We start from the raw sequence: 16,417 nt of genomic DNA, 5'->3' as shown, positions 1-16,417 counted from the left end.
GACTGGGAGGGGTAGAAATGGAAAAAACAAACAAACAAACAAACAAAAAAAACCCCTACTTTAAAGAAAAGTATATCTATTTAACCAAAAACAGAATAGAAGATACACATAATACTCCCTATCAATGAGGCTTCCTAACCTCATCTTAACTTCTCTTCTAATTGTAATACTATTTTCCATGTGACAGTGGTGGACTGATTACTGTATTTGCTACCTCAATTTTGTTAAACATACTTATTTAAAAGAAAGATGTATAACTCAATAAAGAATATAATTATTTCTTTTATTCAACTGATTTTGCTCTCTCCATTTTATTTCCACTTAATGAATTTGCCTGACAATCTTGATGCACATGTGGAAATTTTGCCTTTATAGATCAAAAGCTATCTCAAGTATTGGACTATAGGTTTTTTTGTTTATTTATTTTTACAATTTCTACCTACCTACTGTGATTCAGGTACTATCATCTGGTCTCCTGACTGACATAATTCACTCTTAAATATGGCTCTTAAGATTATGAGTTAGATAAAAATGTTCAGCATCATGTCTTGAACCTAGTATATTTTCAATAAATATTTGATGAATGAATACACAAATGAATGGTGTAATACTTGTTTCATATGGAAGACATGTTTGCTTTCCTACTGAGAATATGTGTATTTTCCCATCCTTTATTTATTTATTTAAATTTTTTTGAAATGGAGTATTCTGTTTCATCACAAACACAAAGATCTGAAACCCCATTTTTGAGCCATCTCTGTATATAATAAGAATCCGGCCTGCATCTGTCAGTGATAGAGAGTACAGTAAACTAAGATGTCCCTGAAGAGGCCATAGTGTTGACAAAATTCAACATGATGGTGGAGTCTACACAAACACAGGAAACAAAACTCGGCCCTTCCACACAGCTGTCCTTGCAATGACTTCGTTTTAAGTCAACGTCTCTTCATGCTGTGCATATTCCCCAATGTCTGCTTGATGAAGTACCACAATCGCCATGGGGTCTACTTTTCTGCAGTCTTGTGTAGATTTTGCTGCCACCCCAAAACCCAAAGGGATGTCTGCCATGGAGTACACCACCACTCCCTGGTACTGAGAACTATTTTTGGTGATTCGACCCAGACTATATTTCAACACATGGTTCCCATAGAGGAAGGACTGCTCTGCACCACGCTTTATCCACACTTTATACTTGGCATAAGGTGCAAGGTAATTCAGGGCTGTGACGTGAACCGAAACTTGTGGGTCTTAGTGACTTTTCCGAAGCAGGTCCCCAGTGACACCAGCTTGTCCCCGGAGATATTGGCATCCAGCTTCACAATCTTCTCACTCACATAGTCCACCCGGTCGTTGTGCAGCCAGAAACAGTAGGTGCGGTCGGGCCGGTCCAGCAGCAGCTGAAGATTCTCCCTGATGTACTTCACAATCTTCTCAAACATGACACGGGTCTCCTCTTCAGTCAAAGGCCGCATTTTCCTGCTGGGTTGGAACACCAGATCCTCGTGTCTCAGTCTTATTTATTTATTTTTAAGAGATGGAATTTCTCCCTGTTGTCCAAGCTGGAGTATAGTAGTGTGATCATAGCCTACTGCACCCTCGAACTCCTGGGCTCAAGTGATCCTCCTGCCTCAGGCTCTCGAGTAGATGGGACTACAGGCACACACCCATACTTTTAATCAATGTGTATTATATTTGAATTGTGTTTCTTGTAAATAGCATAGAGTTGAGTCACGGTTTTTAAAAATCCATTTTGACAATTTCTTTTTTAAAAAAAAATCTCACTTTTTTGAGGTCTGACATATAAAAGAAGTTTTTACATATAACTTGTATATATAAAATGTATACTGCTTGATGAGCTTAGGGAAAATTCCTATTTTTAAATTAGTATGTTTGGATCATTTACATTCATGTTATGATTGATATGTATGGATTTAGATTAATGGTACTACAAAATTTGGCTGCTGTTATTTACTTTTCAGAGTCTTCAAATACTTGTTCTTGCCTTCTGTCCAGGGTTTGTAATTATATTCAGTGTGAGAAAAGGTGTGAAGCATGCTTACTCCTTCTTACGTGAAACTGGAACTCTGGGGATAATTATTGTTAGAGCTCCCCTTAAATCTAGGGATCAGAGTCCAAGTTTTTGAATCTTACATGAACTTTTTTTTTTTTTATCAAATCACAATCTCAAATTTGCTTTTAAAAGCTATTTTCCTCCAGCAATTAAAACAGTGCTCTCCAAAACTCCCAGGATGGGCTGCTCAGAAAACTCTTCCCAGTACACTGCTGTGGTTTCAGGAGTTCCCCGTAGTTCGGAGTTGCTTGAGGTGAGCATTCATGATGTTGTAGACTTTTCTAACCAGACCAAACCAAATCACTAGATGGCTAGTGTCACCAAATAATTGTATCTATTTATTTTTTTTCAACCAATGTTTTTAAAGCATTTATTATGGGTCAGGCTCTGTTCTAAGTATTGGGGATGTAGTAGTGAACAAGAAAAGGCCCTTGCTCTAGTGGGTGAGGGGGAAGAAATAAAGACAATAAATATATAGAAATATGACTGAATCAGACAGTTTAAGTTAGCGCTAAGTGATATGAAGAAATAAAATCAGGGTAATGGGCTAGAAAGTAATGGGGATGAGAAGGACAGAGTAGCCGCTTTACTCACTTGGTCAGAGAAAGCCTCTCTAGAAGGTGACATTTGAGTAGAGGCCTGAATCTTGATAATAAAAGAATCTGGTGAAGAAATGGGTGGCAGAAGGTTTCAGGAAAAGAGAAATAAAATTGCAAAGACCTGATCTACTCTTTGTTCTACCTTTCCTTCTGCATTTCTGACCACAGAATTTAAATCTGCATGAGGAAAAGTGTTTTTCCCCCAACAGCTGGGAACCTTAATTGAAACTCGAAGTGTGTAAACTAAACATATGAAACTCAAACCATGTAAGCTACCCCAGAATTAGACTGATATAACTCACTCCCCAATATTTTTTTCTTCAGATCAGTGATACCCAAATTCTGGCCCAATATTAAGGGAATTTGGACAGAGTTTTAGCTAGGTATAATGTTTTGAAGGAGGGAGTCAGATCATCAGATTGTTGATAAGAAATCCAGATGCACTATTCCATTCTTTCACAAAAGACACCAAAACATATTATTTGCATTTAAATCACATTTTTAAACTGCCATGAAAGCAAGCATGCAAAGACCACCTGTGGACTGTAGATGGCAGACTATACCCACAAACTAGTGGTTGAACCCTCTGAGCAACCTCAGAAACGTTTGGGAAAGACTATGGGCCCCAGGTTCTTGTGTCACAATGATTATACCATGCAAAAGATCTATAACAAGGATATTTACAAATGTTGGAACAATGGGAAGGTTCTGTACACTGATACCACTGAAGTTACCCCCTCATGGTAACGAGACATTTGAGAGGGCCTGCTCTGAGAAATACTGTTTTAGTGACTAAAACATCCCAGACTCAGCCCTATAGGATGAAAGCTAACATGTAAGTAGTACTTACAGATACTGACAATTGTCTGTGATTAAGACTGTTGAGAGAAAGCGGGTGGAGTGGGGGGTCTTTGGAGTTCTTAGTACTTTCTAGATTGAAAAACAGTATCTGGTGCACTCAAGCAGTATAGTAAGAAAAGGCGGTAAAACTTCCAAAAATGGCATCTTTATAAATTGCATGATTTTGTGATATCAGCCATTTGCTAGCCTAGGGATTCTGTTTAGTTTGGTCTTAGAAAAGTCTACTGCATGATTCTATTTTTATGACTGCCTCGAAAAGACAAAATTATAAAGATGGAGAACAGATTAGTGGTTGTCAGGAGTTATGGGCGGGGGGAGGTGGTGACCAAAAAGAAATAGCACAAGGGATATTTTGGGGGGTGATGGAACTGTTTTATGTCCTGATTATGGTGGTAGATACAGGAATCTACACGTGTTAAAATTTAGAGAACGTACACTCATACACACACAAAAATTTACTCAAAATAAAATTAAAGAGTAATATAAAAGAGATTTTCCTAGTAATAATGACTTTTCCCTTCAAAAAGCCATTGAAGAAAAGCAAGAGGTTGAAGAAAAAATGCTCATGAAGAAAAGGAGCCCAAATTCTCCACTCCCTCAATCACAGTTACCAAATTTTGCTCAGGTCTCTGCCTTATTCCATCAAAAATATAGCTATTGAGTGAGTCTAAGATAAAAGTCTTCCATAGATACATCATTGAATAATATACACTTATGCTTTAAAGAGTAAATTATATTTGTTCAGCTATGAATTAGTATTCACTTGTATCATATACGGCTGGGACCATGAACTAGGTCTTTCACAAAATGAAAAAATTTTAATTGTAATTCGTCAAAAAATTAAATTAACAAGTTAATTTAATAATAAGCAGTTTAATTAATGGACACATAATGAGTATTTAGACCTGTATTCCACCAACCCATTTATCTAACTTTAATCTGTAATTAAATTTCACTAAAATTCATTAAAATTCAAAAGACATGCTCTTTTTAAGCTTCTAGTAGTACATTTTGTATCAAGGTGGTAAAACTAACCAATAAAACAATTTTGAGCTATATCTTCCTGTCTTATAGCAGTATACTATATTTCCTAAAACTTAAAGATTCACTTTTATTTGTTTCATTTCTTAAGATGGTATGTTCTCTTGCCAATGTGAAGCTCAAGGCAGATTTATTTCTCTTTACCTAAATGCATTCAGGGAGTTTTTAAAACAAATGCAACTTGTCTTGTTCAGAATGAATTAAATTCAGTGTTGGGAATAAGGAACCGGTTTTAGAATCCAGACCAATCACAGAATGGTGGCGTGATCCAGTGGGTCCCTTAGTCTGTTTTCCAACAGCCTATCTCCCAAATGAAAATGTGGGATGTGATTAGTGACATGTGTTTCCTCTCTACTCACAGGAGTTCATAACAAGGTGAATTATACTAATTATAATACTAACTACCACTGCACTAGGTTATTTATATATGTCATCTAACTGGATTGTCACAGACCCTTATGAAATAGATGTTGTAAGTAGATCTGTTAACTACCAGAAATTTGAAATTTTGAAGTTTAATTCCAGCTCTGACATCCTGGATGTCATGACCTTGCGAAGCTCAGGATCCTTACTTCTACTCTGCTCCAAACAAGTCTTCCTTGCTAGAAATGCCTTCACTGTGTCATCTGCTGACCTCTCTGATGATGTCAGCTGTTGGGTCTTAGTTCTTTAAGCTCCTCAGTTGCTACCACTACCCTGTAGACTTTAAATGGTCTAATAGTTGTTCCATCCAAGATGTTATTATTGCTTGAATTCACCTCCAATCACTTTATTTTCACTCCAATTGTGTCCGGAATTGGTGGGTTCTTGGTCTCGCTGACTTCAAGAATGAAGCCGTGGACCCTCACAGTGAGTGTTACAGTTCTTAAAGACAGTGTGTCCGGAGTTTATTCCTTCAGATGTTCAGATGTGTCTGGAGTTTCTTCCTTCTGGTGGGTTCGTGGTCTTGCTGGCTTCAGGAGTGAAGCTGCAGACCTTCACAGTGAGTGTTACAGCTCATAACGGTAGTGTGGACCCAAGAAGTGAGCACCAGCAAGACGTATTGCAAAGAGCAAAACAACTAACCTCCTACATAGTAGAAGAAGACCCAAGTCGGTTTCCACTGCTGGCCCCGGTAGCCTGCTTTTCTTCCCCGATTTGGCCCCACCCACATCATGCTGCTTGGTCCATTTTACAGAGAACAGATTGGTCCATTTTACAGAGAGCTGATTGGTCCGTTTTGACAGAATGCTGATTGGTGTGTTAACAAACCTTTAGCTAGACACAGAGTGCTGATTGGTGCATTTACAATCCTTTAGCTAGACAGAAAAGTTCTCCAAGTCCCCACCAGGTTAGCTAGACACAGAGCACTGATTGGTGCATTTACAAACCTTTAGCTAGACACAGAGTGCTGATTGGTGCGTTTACAAACCTTTAGCTAGACACAGAGTGCTGATTGGTGCATTTACAATCCTTTAGCTAGACGGAAAAGTTCTCCAAGTACCCACCTGTGCCAGAAGCCCAGCCAGCTTTACCTCTCACTGGCACTTGCAGCGGGACTTTGCCGCATCTAGCGGGAGCACTCTGGCAGCCCAGAGTGAGCTCATTCCCGGATGAAGCCCAGCAGGCGCTGGCCGACTGCGCCTAGTGCGGGGCCTGCCTAGCCCGCGCCCACCCAGAACCTGCGCCAGCCCGCGAGCGCCGCGCACAGCCCCGGCTCCTGCCCATGCCTCTCCCTCCACACCTCCCTGCAAGCAGAGGGAGCCGGCTCTGGCCTCGGCCAGCCCCATAGAGGGGCCTCCGCAGCGCAGCGGTGGGCTGAAGGGCTCCTGCAGCGTGGCCAGAGCAGACGCCGAGGCCAAGGAGGCGCTGAGAGCGAGCGAGGGCTATTAGCATGTTGTCACCTGTCACAATTCAGTTACCCATTCATTGCATTACACTTTGTAATTGGGAGTTTGAACTATCTTAGAAATCGAAGTCTAAAGTTCCAGTAACTGATCAAACCTTTCGTCCTTCTGGCTCTTACTCCATTTAATCTCATAAAAACCTCTGATCTGCCTGTTCTGTCCATCTTCCCCTTTGTGTCAGCTCCACATCCTTTCCACCTCTTTTCTCCTTGCCCAGCTTGAAATTCACAACTAATCATTTGACTTTCTTAATGTCCGCCTCTTCCTTTTTTAAGCCAGCAATTCTCAGAGGTTCATCCAAGGCACTCAATGTAGTACCTGAGTATTGCTGCTGGTTATTTGGGGCCCAGGGGCTCTTCCATCAGCAGGTGATGAATGCCGCCAGCACTGGGTCCTTTCCTTCAATATTGTGGGTTCCCTTTTGGCCCAAGGTGTATCTAGAAATATCATCTGGGAGCTAAGGCCTGAAACAGGGGCCTCGTGACTCTGACCAGTGCCCTATCTTGCTGTGGTTGAGCTGGTATCCAAGACCCAAGATAAAGTCTCCCCAACTATTTCCTCTTCTCTAGTCAAGTGGAAGGAAGGGAGCCACAAGCTGTGCAGCTTGGGGTTAGGGGAAAGGTGATTCCAGCACTCCTTTGGCTGCCCCAGTTGGTGTGATGCCCCCAGACCACTGTCTCTGGGCCTAGTTCAGCACAAGGACTTGCTTAAGTGTTGCAGTCCTTATGGCCTAGACTTCCTTTTAAGTTTTCTTGGAGACAGACAGCACTATAACCCCCAGTGGCAAAATTTATGGGAACTCAAGTTTAAACCCTTGGGATCCATGATTCGTCTCTGGCTAGGGCTAGTTTAAATGCTCCCTCTATAGGCAGGGGTCAGCTGAGTTTAGTCTGGTTTTCCTTTCTGCTCTAACAGGACAGCACCCAGTGGCTGTGTTCTTCCACTCCAAATTCCCAGAGATGCTCTCTGCACTACTCCCTACCACTGCCAGGATGGAGGAGGGGTGGCCTCAGTGACTCAGGCCTGATTTTTCTATCTCTTCAGTGCCTCTTTCAGCGATATGAAGTTAAAACCAGGTACTGTGAGTGCTCACCTGAGTTTTTTGTGGGTTTTTTTTTTTTTTTTTTGAGACTGTCTCTCCTTGCTCCTCAGATTGCAGACAGCCTATTGTGGGACCTTGTAATCATGTAAATTAATACTTAATAAACTCCCCTTTATATATATCCTGTTAGTTCTGTTCCTTTAAGAGAACCCTGACTAATACACCTCAGTTTTCTCATTTTGGGAGATTAGCTGAATTAATTCATGCTTATCTCTGAATGAGCACAATGTTAAGTACCCAATGTTAGCTATTATTAGTAAGATGAGTAAATTAGGACTCCTATACTTCCCTCTACTTCTTTCCCTACTCTTCTGTATGCACTGTTCTCCCACCCTAACAACTTTTGTTAGCTTTGGTCATCTCTTCTGTAATCATAATTAATCCTTGCATGCTTTATTCATTGGTTGAATCTAAAATCAAAAATATCAATGCACAGTATTTCTATTGTGATTGTGTTAACATTGTTTACTATCCTATGATTTCAAAGTGTCTTATTTTATTTTTTATTGTATGCCTTCATCAAACACTAAGATGATGTATCTGCCTTAAACATATTCCATCTTTGATAAGTGATGTAATATAATTGTTGAAGACGGATTTCCCAGAACCATCTGACTTCTTATTACAATCTGAACCAGCTGCTCTCTGGGCTGGATGCCAAGCTGTCATCCTGACTTTTTTTCACCCAAGTCCTGGGTTGGAGTCAGTGTTCTGGGATCTCAAGTTTTTACGTTTCTTGGACTTAATTCTTGTTCTGGCTGGAGAACATCTTCAAGTAATTTTCTTGAAAGGGTGCATGATAAATCAACTTGATGAATTTTTACATGCTGGAAAGTGACCTCAATTTTTCCCTCTCACTTTCTCACTTGATTGATATTTTTACTGAGTGTGGAATGTTAGGTCCATAATTATTTTTCTCAGAAAGTTGAAGTTATAGCATCTAGGTATTCTAATAAGAAATTACAGTCTTTTTTCTTTGTAGGACATAGTGGTCCCCCTCTAGAATCTTTCACAATGCTCTCCATGCCCCAAGTGTTCTGAAATTTCTTGAAAATGTTCTGCGTTTGGGTCTCTTTTTTTAAAAAAAATTCATCTTGTGGTCATGGTTACACGCATGTATACAAGTGGTAAACATTATTCAAAAAAATTGCATGTTGAATTGAATTGTACCATCAGGAAGAAGAAATCCTATAATGCTTAAAGCCTGTGCCACAACATTCAACGTTAGATTGTACCATTACGTATGGTTTCTCTAATTGTTTTATGTGTATATATGTTTAATGTCTTGAACTTCATCCTAAGCAGGAAATACATTCTTTTCTCATCTCAGTCTGTCCCTGTCAGTCTTTCAGAAGACCAAAGGTGGTAATTTTGTGCATTAAGAATACCCTGGACTGAATGGTGCTCTCAAGAGGCCAAGAAGATTATCTGTGTAGGAAGGAGAAAGGAGATAAACTAAGTGACTTTAAGTAACTTGGAAAAATTTCTAGCCCACTGTACCCAGGATTTGTGTCCTTTGAGAAGGGGCCATTCATGATTTTCTTTTGGCTTGTGGGAGGGAGAATGCATGTTTTTCCATCCTGGGAAACTTGCTTCATAGTCTGACTTCATGGCCAGACCTGCTTGAAGTCAACCAGTTTCTAAAGGGCATCCATATACCTGTGTAATTTTGTAGATGTTGCATGTCAGCTTCATTGAGGTCATTGAAACTGGGCCCAGAGGAGACGCAATTTACTTTTATAATAAGGAAGTTAAGATGTAGCAAGAGACTAAAGAGAGTTGGAAAGATATCTGCCACCTACATTCAATATTTTTTTCTGTTTGACATTATTCTATTTTGTTATTAATAAGATAACAAATCTTTGTAAAACCAACCCTTTGCTTGTTTCTTTCTTTCTACAATATCTACTTTCAGATTAAATTGGTAATAACTTAATCTGGCTCTCCTGTAGAATCTGTCTTTACAATTTTAATGGTTTTTATTTTTTAAGCGCTCTATTACATTTGACCTTGTTTTGAAATCTGTTTCTTTTGTTTTGTTGGGGGAGAATGCTGAGAATGTTGTGTTCCCTTAGAAAGAAATCCTCAATCATAGTAACAGTTTTAATAAGATCACAAATCTTCCTGTTGTTCTACCAAATGAAATTTCCATCACTTTAACAATAGTTGTCATTTCAAGATGTGTATAAGAGGATTGAAGAAAACCCCTGATATGATTTGACTCTGTGTCCCCATCCAAACAGCAGGTTCCCCTCATGCTGTTCTCATGATAGTGAGTGAGTTCTCACAAGATCTGATGGTTTTGTAAGGGGTTTCCCCCTTCACTCAGCTCTCGTTCTCTCTCCTACCACCCTATGAAGAGGTGCCTTCTGCCATGGTTGTAAGTTTCCTGAGGCCTCCCCAGCCATGTGGGACTGTGAGTCAATTAAACCTTTTCTTTATAAATTAGCCAGTCTCCGATATTTCTTTATTTTTTTTTTGCATTAGTTGAACCATAAAAACTAGTTTAATAGCTTATTTTAAAAGTAACATTGCAGTACATGATAATCATTATATGAAATAATTACATGTTTATAATATAATGATTTTCTTATGATCATTTTCTTACAATGACTGAATGCTAAAGACACAGTAACTGAAAAAACTTACCTATTATACTCCCTTTGACTTAGTATTTAGCATTGAATACAAAAGTTCCAATAGCTTCCATGTAATTAGGGAAAAAATTTACAAATGCATAAAATAGAAACCAAGGTGAATTCTCATGCTGGCAATCAAATAAAGGCTTTTTACTTAACCCAAACGAAAAAGTCCCTTCCTCAAATTATAGAAACTAAATATTACAAAGTATAAAATTATAAGTTTCTGATGAGATATTTTAAAGAATCTTTATCTTGAATAGTAGAGAACTGTATAAAAGGTGTTAAAGTTTCCATATTGGAAACTGTTTAAAAACAATGAATATCAAACTAACCAAAACCATTAGCAGTAGATGCATTATAGGTCAATTTATAGTTTTCCTCAACATTGAGAGCAAGAGAAAACAGCCTTAAAATATACAACGTTTAGACAATTGCAATATTTAAGAAATATATATACAATTTATAAAGATTTACAGCATAATTCTTTTTTAAAATCTAATGTCAGTAAGAATTATGCACTGGTGATAAAATGAATAAGAAAAGAGGGGGCCAGGCACGGTGGCTCACGCCTGTAATCCCAGCACTTTGGGAGGCTGAGGTAGGCAGATCACAAGGTCAAGAGATTGAGACCATTCTGACCAACATGGTGAAACCCCGTCTCTACTAAAAAAAAAATACAAAAATCAGCTGGATGTGGTGGTGCACACCTGTAGTCCCAGCTACTCGGGAGGCTGAGGCAGGAGAATCACTTGAACCCAGGAGGTGGAGGTTGCAGTGAGCCAAGGTCATGCCACTGCACTCCAGTCTGGCAACACAGCGACGCTCCATCTCAAAATAAAAAGAAAAAGAAAAAAAAGAAAGAAAAGAACAATTATAATACCAACCATTGACAAAATGACACTACAGAAAATAAATAACCTACAGGTTTCACTGGTATTCCTTGACCATACAGATTAATCTGAGAATCCTAATAATGGAACATCCTTCAAACTAGAAAACATTTTGCAAAATATTTATGCTTCACTTTAAAACACGAATATCCTAAATTATTTATACCATCTTATCACTAAGGCCCTGTCTACATATAAAATAAGTAAAATGAGGAATTGAAATACTGTTTTTAATTGTAGCTAACCCAAGTACAGTGCTCTCCACCTGCCACCCCCACCCCAACAAAGTATGTGTGTGTGACTTATCAGCTTTAATTTCTACCCTAGGGGAAATTAATTAAAACTACAAACCAGAAAATAGCTTTTACTAGGTTTTTTGGTTTGTATTGGTTTTTAAGTGTTATTAAAACAAAGTGGATAAAGAAACTAAGTATCTTTTTATCAACACATTTGGAATAAAAACTGTATGGTGAGTTTGAGGTTTACATTAGCTATTCAAACTCTTTGATAATTGATCCTTCAATTACTATTGGTAATCCAAAAGAATTCAACCAAAGACAAAGAAATGCCTTGTTTAATGCCTCTTAAATATTTCAAGTTGAAGTAAAACTTTAATTTGCTGCTAGGTATATTAGTGTATAGATTGAAAAAAACATGAGGGAACAAAGAAAAGTACACTGGGATTATTATTTTAGTTTTCCTTTGGTATTAAGAGAAACAGTATCTCTATCAAATCTATTCTGTTACTTTTCTTAAAAAATATCAATAATTTGGCCAGGTGCGGTGGCTCATGCCTGTACTCCCAGCACTTTGGGAGGCCAAGGCGGGTGGATCACGAGGTCAGGAGATTGAGACCATCCTGGCTAACATGGTGAAACCCTGTCTCTACTAAAAATACAAAAAATTAGCTGGGCGTGGTGGCGGGTGCCTGTAGTTCCAGCTACTTGGGAGGCTGAGGCAGGAGAATGGCGTGAACCCAGGAGGCGGAGCTTGCAGTGAACCGAGATTGCGCCACCACACTCCAGCCTGACAGAGCGAGACTCCATCTAGAAAAAAAAAAAAATTATCAGTAATTTAATGATATTTCTTAAGAAGAGTGAGAATATGACAACAGCTGACACCTGCTTTGTGTATTAAGAAAAATATGGTTAAAACATTTTACTTCCCATAATGATTTACCTATCATAATGATTTACTTTCCTGGAAAACTGAACCATTACATCATTTAAATCTGATAATGGATTAAGGACATCAGACTTTGTTTTCCAATTTTTTCTTTTATGGGAGTATAAATATGGGGACATGACTATGGGACTATATATTTTCACATTGTTAGTGCATTGTTAATACAGTTACTTTTAGGTATTGTCTTTTAGTAGCATTATTAAAGTTAAAAAATAAAGGAAACAGAAGTAAAGAGTTTATAGAAGGATACATAGAAACACAGTACTTATCTCTGAGTGGAGACATTGGAATAGGTTTTTCATTCTATCCTTTTTACTTTATACATTGTTTATATAACAAATATCATTCAAGAGCAATGAAGATAGCTATGTAATGCTATGGTGCTAACTTACCTTAGCATACAACCATCTTGATAATAAATAATGGTCAAATGGCCAAACCTATGAATCCACAGAGATCACTTAAATACCTAAAATGATTATGGATCAGACATACAAAATACCAAATATAGGATACAGAAAAAACAACAACAACAACAACAAAAATTTCCCATGACTGAAGCCAAGGCTTTAAAGAAGACACACTTTCTTAGGTATTTTCAACTAAATGTTATCCACCTCAAAAGTGTATAAGCCCATGGAATGTCCATAGATTCCAGAAAATTTGTGCAATTCTGCTTTTTTTTTTCTGAGATGAGGTCTTGCTATATTGCCCAGGCTGGCTGAACATCTCGATTCTCCCACCTCAGCCTCCCTTATAACTGGGATTACAGGCACATACCACTGTGCCCAGCTTAATTCTGCTTTTCATATAATACTTCCCACTAGGCATAATCTAACTGCAGTGTGGGTCATCTTAATATAAATCAGTAATCTAAAAACATTTTAAACAACTAATTTGGTGCCATCCTAGAAAAGCATGCATAGTAACACAAACCCCAGAATATATGCCTCTGATTTACATTACAAAATTTAACCAATTAGCTTTTCTATTTAATGCTTTAAAATAAAATGAGGAATAATTTGAAAATTGAATAAACCTAGAAAAATTGTAGCATTCCATATGTAATCCTAATTTACAAAAATTGTGGGTAAAACAGGTTTTACTTTTATATACCATGTTACCATACCTAAATAAAATCCATACAACCATTTTGAGAGTATTTATATTGTGGTTTATGAAGTATGTATATCAAGAAAATGAGAAACTATCACCTATTTTGACTAGTATGCTTTAACAAAAAAAAATTTTTCTTACCCTAAATGGCCGTAAAATTCCTTTATGTTCATATCATAAATTTTATTAGGCCAAGAAGCTAACTAGTTTGTTCAAAGTAATGATGAAAAGGTTAGGGAAACAAAAGAGAGTTATCAATAGCAGCTTTTAAAGAAGCTTCTCTTTGTTTAAGGAAACATCCTAATGTCCAATGTAATGAGAACTTTCTTCCTTTTCTAGTCTTAGAGTGTTTCTTATGGTGAAGTCCATATTTTCTTGAAACTCTTTATATGTATTGGTGATTGGAATTGCTAAACAGTTATTACACTTGTTTCCAACAGGAAAATCCACATGCAGACACTCAATTGAAGGAGTGGGTTTAAATCCAGCTGGAGGAATGGAACTGCAACCAGTTGCAAAAATAAGAATATTGGCCGGGCACGGTGGCTCACGCCTGTAATCCCAGCACTTTGGGAGGCCGAGGCGGGTAGATCACGAGGTCAGGAGATCGAGACCATCCTGGCTAACACGGTGAAACCCCGTCTCTACTAAAATACAAAAAATTAGCCGGGCATGGTGGCAGGCGCCTGTAGTCCCAGCTACTCGGGAGGCTGAGGCAGGAGAATGGCGTGAACCTGGGAGGCGGAGCTTGCAGTGAGCCGAGATCCTGCCACTGCACTTCAGCCTGGGCGACAGAGCGAGACTCCATCTCAAAAAAAAATAATAATATCTTCCATTGTTGTTGTAGATTTACCATCTTCAACAGCCTATGAGTAACTGTTCCAAAACCCCAAAGCTTTTACATCAGGTAATGTGTGTACTGTAAAAAGATCACTAAGGATTTTTGCAGAAAGACTCTCAGGTTTATGACACAGGATGCTACAAAATGCTTCTGGTTAAGCCTGAATTTTCTCCAAAACACCAGGTTTTCAGACCCTACTTAAAACTTTCAAAGGGTGCTTAGACTCTGAATTACATGGTAGACAAGTATGTCTTTTACCACCATATATTTATCACTTAATGTCATTATAAATCTGAGATATCCAATTAACTCAGGGTAGTTATAGCATTCATTTATTACTGACTTTAAGTCAGTAATTTATCCTGATTGTTTTGTTGTTGCAGTATTTATCCTGATTATAATCTGTGCCACATCAAAGTCTGAAACATCATCTAAAATTGGCTGGGTATTTTTTGGTCCATAAACAAGGCAGTTAAACAAGGTTTTAGAAAAGAAACCAGGTGAAGGACCACCGTGAACTAAATAAATGGCAAGCATTTTGCCAGCTTCATAGTAAAGATTCCCTTTCAGAGCTTGAGAATTTAGAGATAAGTTCTTTGACAAGGACCCCTCAAACAATGATGAGTTCTCAAGATGTTGCATTAAGACACTCAGAAATTCTTGCTTTGATCCAGGATGTCCACTTCCAAAATTATCATTTTCAATAACATATGCTACTTCAATTGCATATGAAGGATTAAAGTTTTGATTTCTGAATCCATCTAAGGCACGATTTCAGATATTGGCTTTGTTGATACATAATCTTGTAGTTTTTTTTTAAATTTGGAATCCTAACTCATTAATAGTGTTGATACATTCCTTCTAAATTTGCTGCCTTGCCTCAGTAGATCTTTACTCTGGAATACAGGTGACTGTCTGGGTAATTTAGGTGATGACTCTTCCAACAATCTGTAATCCCCACATTATTAGAGTTGGATAATACATGTTTTTGGCTTTCTGGAACACTCCTGAACTGTAGATAATACCCCTACATTCCCAAAACTCCCAATTTTGTTCCCATGACCGTAGTGAAGAGCAGGCTAAGTGTGTGTCACTGGAACCACAACACTGACAGCGCTTTATTTCCCATTTGCTATCAGGTGCATTATAGTCTCACCCTTCTTTGCAATGACATTTTTGAACATCACAATGCTCATAGTGCTGCAGAAGCTCTTGATAAGCATTTTCCTCTAATTCCCAGGATGCATCTTTTTCAGGAATATGAATTCCCATTCTCAACATCTCTTTCTGAAAGATGTCACTATTATTGCATATTGTACACCTAAAGAAAAACACTCCTGCATTTATTGCTTGAACCTGTAAACAGTCTCTATGAAACCAAGCGTTCTTACAACAAGCACTTTGTAATATGTTATAACTTAGAATAGGCTCAATAAATTCCGAGCAAATGGTGCATGGTAAGGAGTCTCTATAATTATTAGATGTAATTATTTGAACAGGTCGATGGTTCCAACAAAATGATGTGAAATTGCCAATAAACTGGAAAATACATTCTCTCTGAAGTCCACATGGGAAATAACTTCATTTACATTAGGGTGCAACACATCCAACTGAAGCACCATTTTTCTTGCAAAGACAGCATTTCAGTTTAGAAGCTCTATTCACTTCCTTCCTGGTATCTTCTAATAGAAAACCATAAACTCCTTCTTTACCTCTCTGCCAAATTCCACTTGACATCAACAAAGAATAATAATGTACAGTGAGATTCCATTTCTCCTTAGTTTTCTTTTCTCCATATTTATTAGGACAGTCATCCTTTTTGCGACAGAAAACACAAGCCACCTACCATTCCCCACTGCCCAGCTGGACAGTGGTCTTGGGGTGGCCCATGTTCCTGGTCCAGATTACTGGTCCAAGAGGGGTTAAAATGGACCTTGTTCAAGGTTCTGTGAGTCACCAGGTTTATTTTCATTCATTTTACAAAGCGCGCTGGGCAGAAGTTTCAGAGCGTCAGTGTCACTTTTCCTGGCCCGCTCTGCACCGCAGCATGCTGACCATGCACAGCCACATTCAACCTCAGGTATTTCTTCATAGCAGTGTGAGAACAGACTAATACAACCCCACACTTTTAAGAGTAGGCAGAGAGGTAATGAAAAATGATGTCTCATGTTTGCTTCTTTTAA

At 38.3% G+C, this 16,417-nt stretch overlaps 2 pseudogenes; both read right to left on the bottom strand.

Annotated features, from left to right (window-relative positions):
• Positions 1-930: 930 nt before the first annotated feature.
• Positions 931-1,472, bottom strand: LOC104005746 (60S ribosome subunit biogenesis protein NIP7 homolog; annotated as a pseudogene).
• A 12,119-nt stretch (positions 1,473-13,591) lies between these two features.
• On the bottom strand, positions 13,592-16,050 carry LOC107970770 (G2/M phase-specific E3 ubiquitin-protein ligase-like; annotated as a pseudogene).
• Between the last annotated feature and the right edge of the window lie 367 nt (positions 16,051-16,417).

Source organism: Pan troglodytes, chromosome 2, assembly GCF_028858775.2.
Source record: "Pan troglodytes isolate AG18354 chromosome 2, NHGRI_mPanTro3-v2.0_pri, whole genome shotgun sequence".
Taxonomy (NCBI): domain Eukaryota; kingdom Metazoa; phylum Chordata; class Mammalia; order Primates; family Hominidae; genus Pan; species Pan troglodytes.
Note: the sequence above shows the minus strand (reverse complement) of the source record. Positions and strands in the feature narration are given on the sequence as shown.